The sequence below is a fragment of the Callorhinchus milii genome, unplaced genomic scaffold (assembly GCF_018977255.1).
Source record: "Callorhinchus milii isolate IMCB2004 unplaced genomic scaffold, IMCB_Cmil_1.0 Scaffold5, whole genome shotgun sequence".
In the NCBI taxonomy this organism is placed as follows: domain Eukaryota; kingdom Metazoa; phylum Chordata; class Chondrichthyes; order Chimaeriformes; family Callorhinchidae; genus Callorhinchus; species Callorhinchus milii.
In genome coordinates this window covers 24,971,144-24,993,861 of record NW_024704746.1, presented here as the reverse complement: position 1 = coordinate 24,993,861, position 22,718 = coordinate 24,971,144, and the positions used below count along the sequence as shown (strand labels likewise).

The window sequence follows — 22,718 nt, the reverse complement described above, 5'->3', positions numbered from 1 at the left end:
AATCTACGACTCTCTGTGGGACATTGCTGTGCGCAATTGGCTGCCGCGTTCGCCCACAAATATACACTTAATTTCACTTTACAGTGTGTTCTGTGAAGCGCTTTGGGACGTCCTCCCGACGTGAAAAGCGCTATATCAAAATGCAAGGATTATTATTATTATGCAAATTTATCTGTATTATCTGCTTCAATTACAACTTATGGGAGTGAGTTCCGCACAGTGCTGCCCTCTGTCTGAAGAAGTTCCTTCTAAATTCTCATTTCAATCCTCCAGTCACAATCTTATACTCGTATTTCTATGTGAAGTCTCAGTCAGAAATAGGAACTACCTATTTGAGCTGTGACACCATGTTGTATTGGTGTCACTTGTGGCATTGTAATTGTCCTGTAGCTCAGTGGTTAGAGCATTCGCTTTGCAAGCTGGAGACCTGAGTTCAATTCCAGGCAGGGCAAAACCTTGGGCAAGTTTCCTTACTCCACACAGAGCCTAATAAAAATCCCTCCAAAAACCCAAAACAATAATAAATTGGTCATTTTCAATCTACGACTGTTTGTGGGACATTGCTGTGTGCAATTGGCTGCCGCGTTCGCCCACAAATATACAGTCAATTCACTTTACAGTGTGTTCTGTGAAGCACTGTGGGACGTCCTCCCGATGTGAAAAGCGCTATATCAAAATGCAAGGATTATTATTATTATGTAAATCTATCTGTATTATCTGCTTCAATTACAACTTATGGGAGTGAGTTCCGCACAGTGCTGCCCTCTGTCTGAAGAAGTTCCTTCTAAATTCTCATTTCAATCCTCCAGTCACTATTTTATACTCGTATTTCTATGTGAAGTCTCAGTCAGAAATAGGAACTACCTATTTGAGCTGTGACACCATGTTGTATTGGTGTCACTTGTGGCATTGTAATCAGTCCTGCAGCTCAGGTGGGGAGTCCTGTAGCTCAGTGGTTAGAGCACTCGCTTTGCATGAGGGAGACCTGAGTTCAATTCCTGGCAGGGCGAAACCTTGGGCAAGTTTCCTTGCTCCACACGCCGAATAATAATTCCTCCAAAACCAAAAATAATAATAAATTGGTCATTTTCAATCTACAACTATTTGTGGGACATTGCTTTGCACAATTGGCTGCCGCGTTCGCCCACAAATATACAGTCAATTCACTTTACAGTGTGTTCTGTGAAGCACTGTGGGACGTCCTCCCGATGTGAAAAGCGCTATATCAAAATGCAAGGATTATTATTATTATGTAAATCTATCTGTATTATCTGCTTCAATTACAACTTATGGGAGTGAGTTCCGCATAGTGCTGCCCTCTGTCTGAAGAAGTTTCTTCTAAATTCTCATTTGAATCCTCCAGTCACAATCTTATACTCGTATTTCTATGTGAAGTCTCAGTCAGAAATAGGAACTACCTATTTGAGCTGTGACACCATGTTGTATTGGTGTCACTTGTGGCATTGTAATTGTCCTGTAGCTCAGTGGTTAGAGCATTCGCTTTGCAAGCTGGAGACCTGAGTTCAATTCCAGGCAGGGCAAAACCTTGGCCAAGTTTCCTTACTCCACACAGAGCCTAATAAAAATCCCTCCAAAAACCCAAAACAATAATAAATTGGTCATTTTCAATCTACAACTGTTTGTGGGACATTGCTGTGTGCAATTGGCTGCCGCGTTCGCCCACAAATATACAGTCAATTCACTTTACTGTGTGTTCTGTAAAGTGCTTTGGGACGTCCTCCCGACGTGAAAAGCGCTATATCAAATGCAAGGATCATTATTATTATTAAACGTTGTGATAGAGAAAAGGAGAGAAACTGTGTTAGAGTGGCGAAAGATTGCAGTAGAGAGAAGGAAAAATATTCGGATAGAAAGTGTGATACAGAGAAAGAGAAAGATTGCGATAGAGAGAGAAAGTGTGTTAGAAAGATTGGAATTATGAGAGACAAAGTATGATAGAGAGGAGAAAGTTTGCAATAGAGAAAGTGTGTTAGAAAGAAGGAGAAAGATTGTGATAGAAAGAGAGAGAAGCAGAAAAATTGCGCTAAAGAAGAAATGTGAGAGAGAAGAGGAAAATTGGGCGAGAGTGTGTGTTAGGAGGATTGGAATAGAGAGGAGAAAGATTGCAACAGAGACAAAGTGTGATAGAGAGGAGAAAGATTCTGATAAAGAGTGATAGAGAGAGAAAGTGTGACAGGAGAAATATTCTGATTGAGAGAGTGTGACAGAGATGGAAAAGGTTGTGATAGAGAGGAGAAAGATTCTGATAGAAAGTGTGATAGAGAAGAGAAAGATTGCAATAGAGAGAAAGTCTGATAGGAGAAAGATTGCAATAGTGAGAAAGATTGCACAAGAGAGAAAGTGTGATTAAGAGGAGAAAGATTGTAATATGCAGAGGCAAAGTACGATACTGAGAAAGTGTGAGAGGGAGAGAAAGTGTGTTAGAAAGAAGAAAGATTGCGATAGAGAGAAAGTGGTTGAGAGGGAAAAGGTTGTAATAGAGAGAACAAAGATTCTGATAGAGGAGAGTGATTGCAACAAAGAGGAGAAAGATTGCGATAGAGAAAACGTGTAATAGAGAGGAGAAAGATTGCAATAGAGAGAAAGTGTGTTAGAGAGAGAGAGAAAGTATGATAGTGATGAGAAAGATTGTAATAGAGAGGAGAAGGATGGCAATAGAGAGAGTGTGATGGATAGAAGGAGAAAGATTGCGATAGAGAGAAAGTGTGATAAAGAGGAGAAAGATTGTAATATACAGAGGCAAAGTACGATAGAGTGAGAACGTGTGAGAGGGAGAGAACGTGTGTTAGAAAGAAGGAGAAAGAATGCGATAGAAAGGGAAAAGATTGTAATAGAGGACAACGATTCTGATAGAGAGGAGAAAGAAAGATTGTAACAGAGAAAAAGTGTGGTAGAGGAGAAAGATTCTGATAGAAAGTGTGTTAGAAAGAAGGAGAAAGACTGGAATGCAGAGAGAGAAAGTGAAAGACAGAAGGAGAAAGATTGCAATAGAGAGCGCAAGTGTGATAGAAAGAAGGAGAAACATTGCGATGGCGAGAAGGAGAAATATTGTGATACACAGAAAGTGCGACAGAGACCGAAAAGGTTGTAATAGAAAGAAGGTAAAAGATTCTGATAGGAGTGAGAGAGAGGGCAACGTTTGTAATAGAGAGAGACAAAGTATGATGGAGAGAAGGAGAAAGAGTACATCAGACAGTGAAAGTGTGATAGAGAGAAGGAGATTCTGATAGAAAGAGTAGAGAAGAGAAAGATTGCAATAGAGAGAAACTGATTGAGAGAAGGAGAAAAATTGTGTTAGAGAGAAAGTGTGATAGAGAGACGAAGTATGATAGAGAGGAGAAAAATTGTGTTAGAAAGATTACAATAGAGAGAAGGAGAAAGAATGCGATCAAGTGTGTTAGAAAGATTGGGAGAATCCAATGATCCTTGCATTTGATATAGCGCTTTTCACGTCGGGAGGACGTCCCAAAGCGCTTCACAGAACACACTGTAAAGTGAATTAACTGTATATTTGTGGGCGAACGCGGCAGCCAATTGCACACAACAATGTCCCACAAACAGTCGTAGATTGAAAATGACCAATTTATTATTGTTTTTGGTTTTGGAGGGATTATTATTAGGCTCTGTGTGGAGTAAGGAAACTTGCCCAAGGTTTCTCCCTCTGCCTGGAATTGAACTCGGGTCTCTCACTTGCAAAGTGAATGCTCTAACCATTGAGCTACAGGACTTTCTCCTCTCTATCACACTTTCTCTCTATTGCAATCTTTCTCCTTCTCTCTCACACCTATTAGTGCTTGTGATCTGATTTGATGGTATGTTTGATAGTGTCTCTGAAGCATTCAATAGGAAATTCTAGGAAAGTGTGAATGCTGTAAAGTAATGAATGTAAACACTAGGGGTTAATAATCCCTCCAAAACAATAATAAATTGATCATTTTCAATCTACGACTGTTTGTGGGACATTGCTGTGCGCAATTGGCTGCCGCGTTTGCCCACAAATATACAGTCAAATTCACTTTATGTGTGTTCTGTGAAGTGCTTTGGGACTCCTCCCGACGTGAAAAGTGCAATATCAAACGCAAGGATTATTATTCAGGGGCTGAGAGCTGCAGGGCCTCCGAGTGTCAGGGGCCTCCGAGCTTCAGGTGCTAATAATCCCTCCAAAACAAAAACAATAATAAATTGGTCATTTTTAATCTACGACTCTCTGTGGGACATTGCTGTGCGCAATTGGCTGCCGCGTTCGCCCACAAATATACACTTAATTTCACTTTACAGTGTGTTCTGTGAAGCGCTTTGGGACGTCCTCCCGACGTGAAAAGCGCTATATCAAAATGCAAGGATTATTATTATTATGCAAATTTATCTGTATTATCTGCTTCAATTACAACTTATGGGAGTGAGTTCCGCACAGTGCTGCCCTCTGTCTGAAGAAGTTCCTTCTAAATTCTCATTTCAATCCTCCAGTCACAATCTTATACTCGTATTTCTATGTGAAGTCTCAGTCAGAAATAGGAACTACCTATTTGAGCTGTGACACCATGTTGTATTGGTGTCACTTGTGGCATTGTAATTGTCCTGTAGCTCAGTGGTTAGAGCATTCGCTTTGCAAGCTGGAGACCTGAGTTCAATTCCAGGCAGGGCAAAACCTTGGGCAAGTTTCCTTACTCCACACAGAGCCTAATAAAAATCCCTCCAAAAACCCAAAACAATAATAAATTGGTCATTTTCAATCTACGACTGTTTGTGGGACATTGCTGTGTGCAATTGGCTGCCGCGTTCGCCCACAAATATACAGTCAATTCACTTTACAGTGTGTTCTGTGAAGCACTGTGGGACGTCCTCCCGATGTGAAAAGCGCTATATCAAAATGCAAGGATTATTATTATTATGTAAATCTATCTGTATTATCTGCTTCAATTACAACTTATGGGAGTGAGTTCCGCACAGTGCTGCCCTCTGTCTGAAGAAGTTCCTTCTAAATTCTCATTTCAATCCTCCAGTCACTATTTTATACTCGTATTTCTATGTGAAGTCTCAGTCAGAAATAGGAACTACCTATTTGAGCTGTGACACCATGTTGTATTGGTGTCACTTGTGGCATTGTAATCAGTCCTGCAGCTCAGGTGGGGAGTCCTGTAGCTCAGTGGTTAGAGCACTCGCTTTGCATGAGGGAGACCTGAGTTCAATTCCTGGCAGGGCGAAACCTTGGGCAAGTTTCCTTGCTCCACACGCCGAATAATAATTCCTCCAAAACCAAAAATAATAATAAATTGGTCATTTTCAATCTACAACTATTTGTGGGACATTGCTTTGCACAATTGGCTGCCGCGTTCGCCCACAAATATACAGTCAATTCACTTTACAGTGTGTTCTGTGAAGCACTGTGGGACGTCCTCCCGATGTGAAAAGCGCTATATCAAAATGCAAGGATTATTATTATTATGTAAATCTATCTGTATTATCTGCTTCAATTACAACTTATGGGAGTGAGTTCCGCATAGTGCTGCCCTCTGTCTGAAGAAGTTTCTTCTAAATTCTCATTTGAATCCTCCAGTCACAATCTTATACTCGTATTTCTATGTGAAGTCTCAGTCAGAAATAGGAACTACCTATTTGAGCTGTGACACCATGTTGTATTGGTGTCACTTGTGGCATTGTAATTGTCCTGTAGCTCAGTGGTTAGAGCATTCGCTTTGCAAGCTGGAGACCTGAGTTCAATTCCAGGCAGGGCAAAACCTTGGCCAAGTTTCCTTACTCCACACAGAGCCTAATAAAAATCCCTCCAAAAACCCAAAACAATAATAAATTGGTCATTTTCAATCTACAACTGTTTGTCGGACATTGCTGTGCACAATTGGCTGCTGCATTCACCCACAAATATAGTCAATTCACTTTACAGTGTGTTCTGTGAAGCACTTTGGGACATCCTCCTGATGTGAAAAGCACTATAATAATAATAATAATCCTTGCATTTGATATAGCGCTTTTCACGTCGGGAGGATGTCCTAAAGCGCTTCACAGAACACACTGTAAAGTGAATTGACTGTATATTTGTGGGTGAACGTGGCAGCCAATTGCGCACAGCAATGTCCCACAAACAGTCGTAGATTGAAAATGACCAATTTATTATTGTTTTTGGAGAACTATTAGGCGTGTGGAGTAAGGAACTTGCCCAAGGTTTCGCCCTGCCTGGAATTGAACTCAGGTCTCTCGCTTGCAAAGCGAGTGCTCTAACCACTAAGCTACAGGACTCCAAGGACTATATCAAATGCAAGGATTATTATTATTAATGTTAGAGTCAAGTGAAAATTCCAAACCTCAACAACTCTGGAATATCTCTACCTTCTCCCTTTTATACCTCAAATGTGCCCATGATACTTTTTAACCCAATCAGTCCTGAGCACCTGGGACCCCTCTCTATGATCCTAAATATTCACCCTACTTTGATTAGCTCTTTACTACCTCACAAGCTGCACTGAACCAACTTGGACACAAACTAATGATCAACAACTGCTCCAAACCAATCCTGGCACAGACTGACAACTACTAATATGAACCAATCTGGAGAGACACTGGCTCTGGGCAAACAAACTAAACCAATCTTCACACAGCTACTCTATATTACCCAAGACCAAGCAAATTCAATGTCTGATCAGAAGATTGTAACAGATAGCATTGAATTTAGATACAAATCTGATTTTACACCATCTAAAAACAATCTAACTTCAATCTTCAAGTTTCCTGAATTAAACCCTTGACACATTAATCCATCATCTCCCCATCAAACCTCAGCCTCTAGTACTAACAACTTCTAATCTCAATCTCCAGTGTGAACCAGTGTTTGGCTCATATGTGTTCAGATGTTAGACATTCTGCATGAAGTCCACATAGTGTTGCCAAACCTCTGGAGTGTGGAAAGGTGCGAGAGAGAAAGATACCACCTTTGCCATCATAACAGGGATCCCACTTGTACAGACCTACCTTATCCTCCACAAGTCCCAAGGTGCTAGAGAGAAAAACAGGACAGGAGTTTCAGTCATCACTATTTGGATCCCATTAGCACAGACTTACCTTCAGGTGATAACTGAGCTCAGCACATTAATCACTTACATCTCCCAGTTTTCAGCTGCACCTCATCTCTAAATGATTCCCAGTTGCTTGTCTGACTGAAAATTTAAAGATTAACACTGCAATGTAACTGTAAAATAAAGATTCCACACAGTGATTCTGTCATCATAATCTTTGAGACAGATTACACAGTAAAAGGAAAAGCCAGACTGGTAAAGAGTTGGTCACAATCTCAAACAGAGATGGATGGGGACAAGGTCTCTAAAGTTCATAGACATATGAAGATCAAGCAATCACCTGGTATGAATGAGCATTAGCCTAGCATTCAAGAGCAACACAAACCTGCACTGAATCCAGGACAATTTTTGACTCAAGTGGAAACAGTAAATTAAAGACTGAGAGAAGAGCAAAGGTTAGAAAACAGTGATAAATGACCAAATTTCTCCAGAAAGAAGTGGTGTTAGGAAATAGACACAAAAAAATGACAAGAGAAAAACACCATTGGACCATATGGGCAAGTGAGGACAGTTACCCTAGTAAGTGTCTGTCACAAATACACATAGCACAAAAAAAGCTAGAAACACAATTCAGCTTAAAGGGTCTGATGTAATGGCCATTACAGAGACTTGGCTACAAGCTGGGCACTAAATATTCCAGGCTATAAGATCTTTAGAAAGGACAGGGAAATTGGAAAATTGGAGCAATAAGAGGAGCAAAAACACACAAGGACAGCAATAGATGTAAAAGACTTTAGTAAAGGTGACCAGGTCACAGAAACATTACAGATAGAATTAAGGAACAGCAAAAGCAGCAAGACTCTGGTGGGAGTTATCTACAGACCACCAGATAGTAACAAAATAACAATGGTTTTGAGACAAATTACATAATAAAGCAAGAAGCTAAACTGGCCAAGAGCTGTTCACAATTTACATCAAGGACAGTGATAACATCTGATGCTCACAGGACAGACAACACTCAAGGTTTGGATACTTTCCCTTCACCACTTCATAAAGGAAAGTAAAAATTATAGACAACTTACAGTCCACCTGAAGGTACCCACAAAGACAGACCTACCTGACATAGTCAATACAGAGACCAGCCCAAGCTCCACCACAAAACAAACTGACCATTCCACTGCTTGGAGCCATAAGCCTCCAGAAAACTCACCTACTCCCTCTGAGCTAATGGGGTGACTCCTTCCTCCAATGGTTCAACCATAACTGAGCTCAGCCTCTGGGTTAAATACCCACAGGTTCAGTCATGTGGCCAATGAGGGAATCACATTCCTCACAAGGTCCAGTTGAAGGTCCTCCCCTTCACAGCTGGAACCAGTCACAATCAGCACATGGGTTGTTTGCTATTGGCTGGTTTAGAGAATTCAGATGGGTTTATATAGACCATATGCAACCATATCCTCTCCCAGCTCTGTGACTCTATCACCCCCATACTTGCCTGACTCCACTGACTTTCCATCATACAGAGGATACAGTTTAAGATCCTGGTCCTTGCCTTCAAAATCCTCCCTGGTCTTGCTCTCCCAACTTCTGTGATCTCCTAACTCTCTACCAATCTCCTGATGTGAAAGGTACTAAAGAAATGCAATTTGTTGTTGTCTGTATGGGAAAGCTGGTTGCAAATGCAAGGATTATCTTCATATGACTTTTTACATGCAGTTTAATTGGAGCATGACCTGACAGTGAGATTTTACTACCAATTTTACAGACCAGGACATTATTCACATTTCCTGTGATTATATTGTTCCTTGTATTACAATATCTCCTTCCCCTATCTCACTTGATGTTTTGCTCCTGATTATCTTGTTAATGACCACTTTACTTAAGTATTTTAGTTTGGTCCTGACTTGCTTTGTGTTTTATCTTTCACAACTTTTGGCTCATGTCAACTCTAAAGGCGTGGTCCTTAACCCAAACACTAACCCCCTAACCCCAGCCAAATTGGATGAAACTCCAGCACAGGGAGCGCCTGGGAAACACAAAACATATGTAAAACCAACCCCAAAATTTAAAAACCTAACCTTAATTGGTAACCCTAACTTTAACCCCAACCCTAATTGGCAGTCTGGGACCTAACCCCAACCCTAATTGGTAGTGTGGGGCCTAACCCCTCACTCTAACCACTAAACCTAAAACTTAATATGAAATCCTAAACCCTAATCCTAATTGGTAGTCTCCCTAAACCTAAGGCCTACCCTTAACCACTAACCTTAACACTTATCATCCTAATCACAAACCCCTAATCCTAAACTTAACCCCTAACCTGAAACCTATCCTGGACCCTAACCCTAATCTCTAAACTTAATGAGGAGTTCAGGTCAATTGGGATGGTTGACTGCCAAGAGGAGGCATTTAAGATGGCCAAGTCCTGGGGTAGAAATAATTTAAAGCAGAAATTTACCTCTAACTACCCCGAACCCTAATTTGAAACACATTAAATGGATTAGACAGCCTGTCCCAAGCAAAACATCTAGCCTGAAAGATCAAATGAGCAGATTCCCCTCAATACAAAGACAAAACATTCACGAGCCAGAGCCAAACTTGACAAAATTCCAGCACAGGGAGTACCCGGGAAACACAAAACGTGTGTAAAACCAGCCCTGAATTTTTTTTAAAAAAAACCTTAAACCTAACCCAAACACCAACCCCGACCTAATAGACAAGGGAGGGCTAGTGTAGACTGCACAGATGGGGGAAAGGATGGCATTCATAGCTACATCAGAGACGGAGGAGAAGGGATAATGGACTGGATGGGAAAGGAGGGATGGGGAGTGGAGAGGGATGGGGAGTGGGGATGGGAGGGGGGAGTGGTGGGGATGGGAGGGGAGCGGGGATGGGGATGGATGGGGGTTGGAGCGGGGATGGGGAATGGAAATGAATGGGGAGTGGGGATGGAGATGGATGGGGAGTGTGGATGGGGAGTGGAGTGGGGATGAGGAGTGGGAATGGAGATGAGTGGGGAGTGGAGTGGCGATGGAGATGGGGACAATAACGGGATAAAAACTAGACTCCGCCTCTCTGTGTATTTCAAAAATGGAGTACGGAAGTGACGTCACGAAGGTGGATTCAGGTGGGAGATTTTGAAATGGCGTCACCTCACCCGGAAACCCCGCGACCCCGCCCCTCCGCCCCCTCGCCGCGGCCCCGCCCCTCCGCCCCCTCGCCGCGGCCCCGCCCCTCCGCCCCCTCGCCGCGGCCCCGCCCCTCCGCCCCCTCGCCCCGCCCCCGCTGCTCTGACCTCGGCCACGTTCGAAAAATCACCTGAAACTTTCACCTTCAAGATCAGATCCCGCGCCGTCAGTGACCGGGCGGCGCCGCGAAAAGCCGCGAGATTTGAGCCATTGTGTCATAAAAAGGCTGAGGAAACGTCACAAAGTCTTTCAGCTTCTAAAGAGGCACGTGACAGAGAGAGAGAGAGAGGAGAGAGGGAGAGCGGCGCCTCCGCCACCATCGGGGGGGGAATCGCGAAGACATCAACGGGCCGTTGGGAAGTTGGGAATATGGGGGTACGGGTGGGGAGGGTTTGGGGCTAAAACGTGGGCGACGAGTTTTTTTACTGTTCAGGGGGTTGGATTGTAGAGAATTAATCAATGCGGCAAAACTCGCGAGGGGGGATCGTTTATTCACACCCAGTGTTTTGAGAGCAGACGGGACTCGATGTTGGCCAGAAACCACTCCAAGCTCCACAGGTTTAGAAGAGCAGGTGAGACTTGGCTCAATGGTTGGCAATATTTGCTGGGTTGTCAAATACTATTAATGGGATGTGTTCCAACTCTCTGGTCAGGTTCCTCCATTGGCGACCAATTACATTAGATCCTCCAGGTCCATGTTTAGAAGAGAGACAATAGGTTTGAAGAGGGAGAATGTGTGTGGAGTTTTTGTATGTGTGGGGCGGTAGTTAATTAGTTAATATCAATTATTCTTACTGCTTGTTGCGTGATGAAAATGCCCTGAATTAAATCTGCTTTGCAAAATGTGTTTTAGATACATAGACACTGAAGTAGGCTATTCAGCCCCTTGATCCCGTTCCGCCATTCTATAAGATCATGGCAGATAATAATAATAATAATCCTTGCATTTGACATAGCGTTTTTCACGTCGGAGGACGTCCCAAAGCACTTCACAGAACACAGTAAAGTGAATTGTATATTTGTGGGCGAACGCGGCAGCCAATTGCGCACAGCAATGTCCCACAAACAGTCGTAGATTGAAAATGACCAATTTATTATTGTTTTTGGTTTTGGAGGGATTATTATTAGGCTCTGTGTGGAGTAAGGAAACTTGCCCAAGGTTTAGCCCTGACCTGCCTGGAATTGAACTCAGGTCTCTCGCTTGCAAAGCGAGTGCTCTAACCACTGAGCTACAGGATTCCACAGTTACCTGCCCTTGTCCCATATCCCGATATCCCTGACCCAACAAATATTTATCTACCTCAGTCTTGAAAATGTGAATGGATCCAGCATCCACAACCTTTTGGGGGAGAGAGTTTCAGATTTCCACTACCCTTTGGGTGAAAAAACTGCCTCCTAATTTCACTCCCAAATGGCCTAGCTCTAATTTTAAGATTATGCCCCCTTGTTCTGGACTCCCCTACCAAAGGAAATAGCTTCTTTGTATCTACCCTATCGATTCCCTTTATTATTTTGAGGATTTTTGTTTCACTGTTATGACAAATGAACCAGGGCTTATGATACATTAAGGTGCAAATTAAAAACAGCTACAGTATAAAGGAGCAGCACGTTTGCAGGAATTATATTGAATAGCCACCCATACATTAGGTTTCATTTAGAAGTGTAAGCAATCCCAGAGTCCTGGGTTGACCAAAGGAAAATTGTGAACACTTTTGGCCTAGTTTGCTACAGGAAAGCTGAAAAGTCATGATGGCCAAGGACAGTAGAAGCATGTTTGCAGAACACAAAGTTTCAACATCATCATTGATAAGATGTTGTTAAATCACACAATAAACGTTAAATCTATGGTGCTTAGATTTGTTTAAAACAAACTGCTGGAATTTTAATTGCTGACTGGAGGAGACCATCTGACCAAAATATGTTTTTGTGGAGCTGAGGGCAAGATCTTTGCAAGGTCAATGTATCTCCGGAGGAAGAAGAGCAGAGATTTGGAAAACGGACTAGCTACGCATAACCAACATCTTGAAAGAATTTACAAGAAGAAAAAGATTGACAACCATCAACTGACTGATCAACAATTGACACTTTAAAAAAACAATCCTGGTTCCAGTTGGTCAATTGGTTCTTCCTCCACTGCTTCCACAACATTGTATGGCCAATTTTACTTGTGGTGAATTGTAGCAAATATACATAAGAATTACTTTTGATTGATTAACTGATTGTAACCTTGCATAACCTTACTAATTTGTATTAATAAATATTAATTGAATAATTTGTGTCAGTCCTTGCTTCACCTCAGGGTCATGAATTTAAATAACCCTTACAAGGAGCTCATCTCCTGCTTTCAGATATGTGGTCAGAATGTGAAAAAAAGGTCACCATGGTGAATTGGGGAAAAACAAGATGTGATGGATACAATTCTTCCAAAGAGCATCGAAAACCTCATTCGTAAGTAAAAAAAATGAAAAATTTAAATGAAGTTGCATTCTCTATATAGCTTTGAACCTGAAACTAGAAATGCTATATAGATTGAAGTAATATCAGAATTTGTAAATGCATATCTTTAAATTAATTATAAAAAAGAATTGATTATCTGGAAAGGGAACTGGAAGTAAAAAAAATTTCTAAGCATGCTTTCTCTCTATTTTCAGATTTACATGTTGGAACAATTATCTGTGGAGCTTTAAAAGGAATTCATACATGGAGGTTACTTTTCACAGCGAAGAATATCAAGGCACATCAGTAACTGCACTGTAGGATGATGCCTCAATATTTCCCCTCAAAACACCTCAAGGTGACTGGAGATTTGAATGATGAATTTTCAGCACATTGTCCAGAAGAACCTGCTGAGTCAGCTATTCTCTGATTATTGTAAACATTTTGCGTGAACAACAACAAAATTACATTTGTAGAGCGCCTTTCAAGTCGGGAGGATGTTTGGCAGAGAACCAGTGTCTGATGTGTTCACTTTTATATAACAACCAACCAACAACCACCTACACCCACCCACCCTATTGAGTTCTGTGAATGAGCAGAACAAGACCAGTTCATTCTTTATAGCCTTTAATTAAGGTCCAGAGAACAAAGGAACCAAAGACTAAGCCACCCATGCCTTGAAAATTCTTTCCTTAAATAAGAAATGTGAAGTTTGTTAGTTCAATTATCACAAATACAAAAGATAGTTCAGTAGCATAGACAAATGTCTGTTTCAAAGTAACAGAGAATCAGTAGTTGGTCAGTCCATAAATCGTTCAAATCTTTGCTTCTTTGGTAGTCAGTTGGTAAAGTGACAAACAACAAGCAAAATTCTTGCATCAGATAAAAAAGGCTCTTGCTTGGGTTCATTGAGTACAAAAGTCAAAGTTGAATCTTCAATCGTGGACAGCTGAGCTGTGTACTTTGCAGTTGTTATGTTGTCATTCTTCTGTTGCTTTCCAAACCTTTCAGCGTGTTAGTTATGTTAGCTTTCCTTCTTCCTGAAATTGATGGAATCAACAAAAGTTGAAATGATTGAAGAGTCCACGTCTGACAGATTTTAACCCTGAAGACGACAGTTACTTCACCACTTCATATCGTCACATGAAAGATGGCTCTGGTGTGGACAGAACCTGGTATGCAATGGCCTACGCTGAACAGTTGTCCTATACATCTTTTATAAATGATTTTCCACAGTTAAGATGGGAATGCAAAATCTTTCCATTCTTGTTTCTATGAAGTGATTATCTTACATAAAATAGCAATAAAATATAATCTGCAGAATTGTTATTGTTTTAGAAGAACATGAATTGTTATAACTTGAATTGTTATAGAAAACATCTATAACACAAACATGAATTTGTTACCTCTTCAACTCTTCCATTGTTAACACAACACCTTAATTAAAACATGAATTTGTTATGGAAAACATCTTCCAACAATCTTCAGCTATGATAAACAAGTCATCTGATATTTTTCTAGCCAATACAAGTATTTTTAACCATTAACTAAAATAATTCTTTCAACTATATGGGTCAACATATATTCACAATTTCAGTTATGGAGCAGGATCACAACAACCCACCTACCCAAAGGATGAATTTCCAATGCTACCGATTTTCCTGAACTGTACCGAACACTAACTGGAAATGAAGAGACAGGAGCAATTCATCTTCAGTTGCCTGTATAAGATCACTTAAGTTCAGTTGGATCATTCTCTCAACACAAAAGAAAAAATGGTTTCCAAAAGCCATCAATGACTAACGTAAAGATATTGTCCCCAGATTAATTCAAATCTCATCATTCTTTGGTGTATTGTCTGAAAGCAAACAAGATATTGCAATATACTCATATTTGTTGATGGGAACAAATTTTGGTTTTGTCACTTTTGCTTTGTAATATGGTACTTGGAGGTCAAACATCCACATGCTTACGTGTAACTGTCCAGAGATTTTCAAAACCACTGCAAGGACTCAGTGACAAAACACATGGAGGAACTCACATCATTCTAATTAACTGTAGTTCCAAAGACTTGAGCATTTTTGCCATTATTGAGTTCAGTAAGGTGTTTCAACAATATATGGCCCAAATTACAACAGAGGGTCAAGAAAGCTGCTCAGAGCAAACAAATGGAGAAAAAAAAATGGCTCCTTCTTGCGCATAGCTTTGGCCCAACTCCATCCTCACTCCCACAAAACTCTGTACCCCCATCACACCAGTCCTCGCCTGGCTTCATTAGCTCCCAATCACCGAATTGATCGATTTCAAAATCCTCATTAGTTTTCAAGTCCCTTCATGCTTTCACACCTCCCTACTTATCCAACCTGCTTCCCCTCACTCCACCACCAGCTGCCTCCGCTCAGCTGGATCCAGCCTACTGTTTGTCCCTCGTGCCCTCCATTCCACCATCGGCGGCTGCGCTTTCAGCCATTACACTCCTAAACTCTGGAACACTCTTCCTCTATCCCTCCGCCGTGCCCTTTCCTTTGCCATCTTCAGGTCGCACCTGGAGACCTTCTTATTCGACCGTGCCTACAGTTAACTCCCCCTCCCCCAGGCGTGGTGTTGTGCTCCGCCTCTGACAAGTACTCTGGTGCTACTGTGCATGAGGGGCGCTATATAAGTGCAAGTTGTTGTTGTAATAAAGCATTGAATTATGTTGTGAAGTGCTTCACAGGATTTACTATATAGTCATCATATTTACAGGTGAAGTGAGCAGTGAATTTCTACTGCAGCAATGTTGCACAAATAGTCAGGTGTTGAATGATACATTTTTATAAAAAATTGGGCATTATTTGGCCAGGATACCATGACTGGTCTCAGAAATTGATTAATAAATTGGATGCCATGAATTTAGATCCTAGGGCTGTCAGTCTGTCTAAATTAGTCAAATTTATTTAATATCTTAGGTGAGCCACTAGATGGAGTGATGGTATGAAGTTCTGTCTTGGGGAGGCAAAAATTGGCACAAAACTATGTAGCCCACTTGAGTTGCATCTATAGTGCAACAACTGTATTGATGGAATGATAATAATGACACCTGGAGAGAAGCCTTTGTCCACACCACCTGATTAGAGGTTCACCTCAACATCATCGAACATCTGTTTGGAAATACAATACTAAATTATATTTGTAGAGCGCCTTTCACATCGGGAGGAAATGTGATATATATATACATTAAAAAGCACGCAGTTCTAGGAAATATTAAAATTATTATTCATTCACTTCATGACTGTTTGTGGGACTTTGCTATGTATAATATAGCTTCCACATTTGCCTAAAAATACATGTTCTTGACATTATAGGTGCCATGTCAAATGGAAGTATTATTATGTGCAACCATATCTCGTGTACATTCAGAATAGTGTATTATAACATAATCAAAATATTTAAGTCATATTTCACATGTGCCATGTAACAGTGTTGAAGAAACCCAACCTATTAGTAATAAATACCAAGCTCTCTGAAAGGCAATCAATATATACACATTACCCTATATTTTAGCCAAGTGTAAGACATCCAATATGTGAGAAAAGTGCCACAATCATAGAAACCAATGTGTAGGACTACCATTGTATTCTGCCTCCTGACTCCAAAGTTTTTGATTTTAAAAAAAAGGTCTAAATGCTATCCACAAACAATAATGTGAATTTAATTTTGTTTGAAAAATCGATCAAAGTTGAAAAAAGTGGTACGTTTTTCCCCCAAAATTCTCAAAGCAATACACAATTGAGGATACTACCGGTATAACTGTTGTATTTGTGCTTGATGCAGAGAAATCTCTCTTGTAAAGTGTCACTAACACCTATTTCTACTTTATTTTAGCACTTAAGGACAGACTTGATTGTGACTTCGGACCTTGTTTGAACTATGGTACATGTACTTTAAATCCACTTAGCAGTCTTGGATTCTTTTGCATTTGTCCTTCTGGATATTACGGGGAATTCTGTGAACATCGCCCTATCGGTAAGTATTTAAGGATTTAGTGACTTCTAAACATTAGAATCTGTTGCATTATGTGGATGTCATTGTGCATAGAGATTACTTTGTTGAGAATTGCTAGAGGCATCCATTTTCTAAAAGTTACTTGTTTAAAATTAAAGATGGTTACAAGTAGAATGAATTGAAGACTTTTCCAATAAGTAACTTATCAAACATGCTTTGCAGAATCATCTTCAGCAGATATCTAAATACAGCTTAGACTGGGAGTTTGAAAGTTTTCTGTGTTTTTTGGAGCCTTATGGTTTTAAACGTGAAATTAGGTATTACAATAGAGTAATTTAACACAATGGGGTTTATATTGCAGAATTGATCAACAGGATTCCTTAATAAGAAATCTGAGTTGTGCAAATAGGGACTCCTTCTAAAAACTGGAATTACGTCATGTTGATCCGCGGGAATATTCCGACGTCATCTATTTCTGGAGCGGATTTCCCGCAAGCTGATGGTAAATCTAACAGCATAATTTGTTCAGGAAATAAATGAGGAAAGTCAAGCCTGAGGAGGAGGATAATAATCTGTGCATTTGAAGCTGCACCTTTCAAATTGGGAAGACGTCTCAAAGCTCTTCATAGGACTCTTCAAATTTAATGATTGTAGATTTCATAGGCAGATAATGTCTTTAGAACCTCTAAATAAAGCTGCAGTAACTATGGGCCAGATGAGGGGTATGAGACACTGACATTTAAAAGAAGTGAACCTGGAAATAAGCCAGTTAGTTTCATATAACCACATGAAGCCCATCACCTGCTCCCTCGACCCCGTCCCTACCCCTCTCTTTACCACCCAGCTCCACCTCCTTGCCCCTTCACTTTCAGACCTTGTCAAACTCTCCCTGTCAACTGGTACCATTCCTACCCCCCTAAAAATAGCTGGCATCACTTCTGTCCTAAAAAAAACCTCCCTGCACCCATCCCTGCTCACTAACTACCACCCCATCTCCAAACTCCCTTTCATTTCCAAGGTCCTTGAAAGAGTTGTTGCTTCCCAGCTTCACTCCTTCTCTTGACACTCCCTTTACAAACCCCTCAAATCGGGTTTCCGTGCTGCAGTACGGAAACAGCCCTGGTCAATGTGACAAATGACATTCTTTCCATCTGTGACCCTCTGTCTCCTCATCCTCCTTGACTTCTCTGCTGCTTTTGACACTGTGGAAAACTATCCTTCTCCACCGCCTCCTGTCCTTGAATGGTTTAGATCCTGTCTCACATCGGCTCTACTTTGTCTCCAAAAACGGCTTCTCCACCAGCCCCGGATCGTCTCGTGCGGTGTTCCTCAGGTCTCTGTCCTCAGTCCCCTCTTCAACCTGTACATACACCCTCTTGATGACATCATCCGCAGACATGGGGTCAACTTCCATATGTACGCGGATGACACCCAACTCTGTCTCTCTCTCCTCCACCCTCAGGACCACTAAGGTCCTGACAGACTGCCTGTCAGACATCAAGTCTGGAATGAGAGCCAACTTTCTACAGTTGAACATCAGAAAGACCGAGGCTCTTCAGGTTGGCTTGCACAGCGCCTCTGTACCTCAAGCACTGGCAGCATCAGCACCCACAGATGCACACTTCACCAAGCCAGTCAGGAATCTAGGCATCTTGTTCGACCTTCAACTGTCCTTTCTCCCCCACATCCATGCCCTTCCCCCACCTCAGCAACATTATCCGACTCCGCCACTGCTTCACCCCTCAGGCCACTGAACCCTCATACATGCCTTCATTACATTCAGCCTTAACCATGCCAACGCCCTGCTTGTTGGCCTTCCCAACTCTTCCCTCCACAAGCTGCAGAGCATCCAGAACTCTGTAGCTCATGTCCTCTACCGCACCAGGCTCCATGACCCCATCACACGCACCCTCGCCAAGCTCCACTGGTTCCCTATCCCTCAAGAGGATTGAGTTCAAAATTTTTGTCCTCACTTCCAAGGCCCTCTACGGCCTTGCCACCTCCTACCTCTCCAACCTTTTAAGCCCTTATCAACCTGTCCACTCCCTCCTCTCAGAAGGCTCCAGGTTCCCGGCCCGGCCCACCCCACCATTGGTGTTTGGGCCTTCAGGCTCTCTCCTGGAACTCCATCCCACATTTCCTTCGCCTCACTGCTTCCCTTGCCTCCTTCAAAGCATGCCTCAAGACCTTCCTCTTCGACCATGCCTTTAGCCACCCTCCTACTCTCACTGCCCTCCATCCTCCCTCATCCCAATACCCCTACCCCCTACTAAGTAGTAGGAAATTTAAAGCAATGGTAAATAGAAAATAGTAAATAGACAGTGACCAATTGGGTCTGTTCTGAGTTCTGTTGGACATTTGTTCTCAAAGACAGATGTCATAAAAATATTACAACATTTGCAGCTGTAGGTAGTCAGTCAGGTGTTAGCTACTTATTCTATTTAAATAGACTGATTAATTCAAATGGGCTGAGCAATGGCAGATGGATGTTAACTGTCATTGAACAAGAGAGGTAGGAATCTTTATAGAGCACATTTAAGGACTTGTGTGGATGAAGCAGTCTTTATTGGCCAAGCGACCTTTTCTAATGCCTTGTTATCTTATGTTTTCTCTGCAGACCGTATTTCCTCTATTTCATTTTTGGGAGCTGTTATTATAGTGATTCTCTTGATTGCTTTGTGCTTTGCACTCTTATGTCTTCAACTAAGAGAAAGGTAGGTTGTTTCTTTTCATATGTCACTGTACAAGGAAATCATTGGCAATTAAAATGCATGCCAAAAATAAATCACTGCATCAGCCTGGCTTACTTAGTTGGTAGCACTCTTGCCTCTGCGTCAAAAGGTTGTGGGCTTAAGTCCTACATCAGAATTTTGAACTCATCGTCTGGGCTGACACTCCAGTGGACTGTTGGGGGGCATTGCGTTTTTAGATGTACCGTCCTTGGATGAGACTTTAAACCAAAGGCCTATTGCCTGTTCAGGTGAAGGTTAAACATCCCGTGCCACTATTCAAAAAGATAAGAGAGTTTCTCAAAATGTCCTAGACGACAATCTTCTAAATAAAACTGGTCACTGGTTACGGCTGTTTGTGGTACATTGCTGTGCGTAAATTGTGGTGGCCCACAAAATAGTCACTAAAATTGACAGTTTACAGTATCTGAGAAGCGCTTTGAGACTTTCTCCTGATATGAAAGGCACTATATCCAATGTAAGTTTATTATTATTTATAATAATTTTCATCTTTATTCTCTATTTCTCAATTTTATAGAAAACACAATCGTATTGTCTGCGAAATAATGAAAAGAGAAGCATTTTGTTCAAAATTAGCAACAATACTGACCGAACTAACCTCCCAGCACCTGGTAATTATTATTGGAAAAGAATATCAAATATTTACTCCTGATAGCTTGTAATTGCATTGATGTTGAATTCTTAAAACCAGTTTTCTGAAACCGAGTAGTCTGCCACATATTAACCCCTTTCCAAAGATTAGAAGGTGAAGATGTCTATTTTATAATTTGCTATGCAATTAGAAACTGCATTTGCCACCATTTATACCTACAAATGACTGCACCAGCGCAAACGTTTTAAAAAGAAACATTGTTTGCTACCGTTCCATAGAACGTTTAGTAAACTTGACACCGCACGTGCACAGCTATTCAACTCTCTGTTTGTATTTGTTTGTTGGATGCCGCATTTGCCCACAAGGTTCATAGTCACTCCACTTTACAGTATATCCTGTCAAGCACTTTAAAACTTCCTCCCAACATGAAAGATGCTTTATCAAATCTAAGGATTAGTACATTATTGACATCAAAACTAGATTTATAAGTGTTATAATATTAAATAAAGCCTTATAAAATGCTGTTGCTGAAACAAGGCTCCACGAGATGATTGGAACTATACAGAGTAACAGACAAGGCTTAGCAATGAAGAGTGTAGTATGGACATGCAGAGTGCAGCAGGAAGGAGATGGAGATAAGGGCATTGAAACAAAAAAAAACTGACTTGTAAATGTGTTCACTCAGCCGTAGTAGGGTGCTTGGATTAAGACAGCTGTAGATAACGAGCGCAGTTAAAGTCAGTAAACCTGCTGTCAGGAAGTGTTATAATAATACTAATCCTTGCATTTGATATTGCGCTTTTCACGTCTTCTCGACGTCTCAAAGTGCTTCACAGAATATACTGTAAAGTGAATTGACTGTATATTTGTGGGTGAAACACAGCAGCCAATTACGCACAGCAGCGTCCCCACAAACAGTCATGGATTAAAGTGATCGATTATTATTGTTTTTTTCTTTTTCTTGAGGGAATATTATCAGGCGTGTGAGTGGAGTAAGTAAACTTGCTTACTTGATTTCACCCTGCCGGGAATCAAACCCAGGTCTCTCGCTTACAAGGCGAGTGCTTTAACCACTGAGCTACAGGACTCTGAGTTTGTGACAGACACAGATTAGTGCCCTAATCTTAGAAAATGTGCAATGACAGTCAGATGCCATGTGCCAGGTGGATATAGAGGAACAGTTTGGGCTCCATGGAGTTTATAAAGTCCAAGGAGAAGGTCAAATGGATGATGTCAGCTGGAAGGCACTGTGGGTGACTACCTCGGTTAGAAAGTTTGAGGTGATATTTTGGCAAGAGGTGGGATTCTAGTGGAGATTATAAAAACTTCACCGATTTCATCCTTCCTTCAGATGAGACCCTAAACCGAATCCCGTCTGCCTGTTTAGGTGGATGTTAAAGATCCCATGGCACTACTCAAAAAGAGAAGGAAATTTCTCCAGTTGTGCTAGGCAACAAATTCCCCCAGATGAAAAAATTGGTCACTCACTATGCGCAATTGGCTGCCACGTTTTGTCAATTGGTATAAAATACACAGTTAAAAAATCCACTTTACAGTATATCCTGTAAAGCGATTTGAGACGTTGCAATGGCATAATAAGGCGCTATATGAAATGCAAGGATTATTATTATTTATTATCTTATTGTCTGGTCCTACTAACTTAAAGTATGCTTTGGAGTTGACCACAGTAAAGGCATAGGAAATGAACCTCCAGGAAGTTGAGGGTATGTAGTTTTATAAAAAAATATAACATTTCAGCTACAATTAATCACTTTCTCTGAGGTTATTAATCTCATTCATATGGTGATTGTAGAAAATGTGTTTCTCTGCAGAAAGTTGAACATCGAGAAAGTCTAAAACCTGAGCCTCCAGAAAGTAAGCTATTATGGTTTACCAGTGATTTCTACATTGTTATATTATCATTCTTTTATATGGCACTAAATCACCATTATGATAATGTTCAATCCACCATGCTTTTCAGTTTTCTCTGTCATCACATTAGTATGACATTAAGCATCACATTGGCAATACATGAAGCATTCCAAGACACTGCCCCACATGAAGGGTGCTATATAAATGCAAGTTGTTGTTGGTAATTGGAAAAGGAATAGAATCAATCTATAGAAGCAAAATGAAAGAGTTACTTACATGAAAGCAGCGTAGCAAGATAATCTCTCCCATGTTGGAGGGATGAACTGTGACCAGGAAGTATTTATTTGCAAAGAGAGTAATCGACTTTTATGGCACCAAGTTACCAGGAGTGAGTCTTCAGATATTGTTAGTAATACTCATAACATGGAGGCAAACAGATACTTTGTTCAAATTAGGAAAATAAAAAATGGATGTAGATATTTGTTGCTTAAGACTACAATTATTTTGTTCTTTTCTCGGGTTGAACTATCCAGTTGTGAAAGAACGTCGTAAATCTACACTATCAACTCAAAGTGAAATTATATCCGAGCCTGATCCAAACAGTGACACATTTTATTCTACTGAGCAAGGTAATCTCTTGTTTGATAGAATTAAGTTAGGAATATGAATCAAAGATTGATACCAACTTGTCGATCAGAGCAAGACCGGGTGTTGCAGACTGAATTATGGTCCTTCTGGTTGGTCCAACAGTTTCATTTCTTTTTTACAAAAATTTAATGATCTATATTTCTATTTGTTTAATTTTTCTAAAATTGAAATCAGGGTTAATAAACCCGACAAAATTTTT

At 40.9% G+C, this 22,718-nt stretch overlaps 1 long non-coding RNA gene and 1 other non-coding gene across 2 annotated transcripts; one reads left to right on the top strand and one right to left on the bottom strand.

Moving 5' to 3' along the window:
- The first annotated feature begins 19,956 nt into the window (after positions 1-19,956).
- LOC121849192 lies at positions 19,957-22,494 on the top strand. The gene is made up of 3 exons (XR_006085141.1): positions 19,957-20,018; positions 21,832-21,874; positions 22,405-22,494. It is a non-coding gene; the product is annotated as an uncharacterized LOC121849192 (long non-coding RNA).
- trnat-ugu lies at positions 21,016-21,087 on the bottom strand. The gene has a single exon. It is a non-coding gene; the product is annotated as a tRNA-Thr (tRNA).
- Positions 22,495-22,718: the final 224 nt, after the last annotated feature.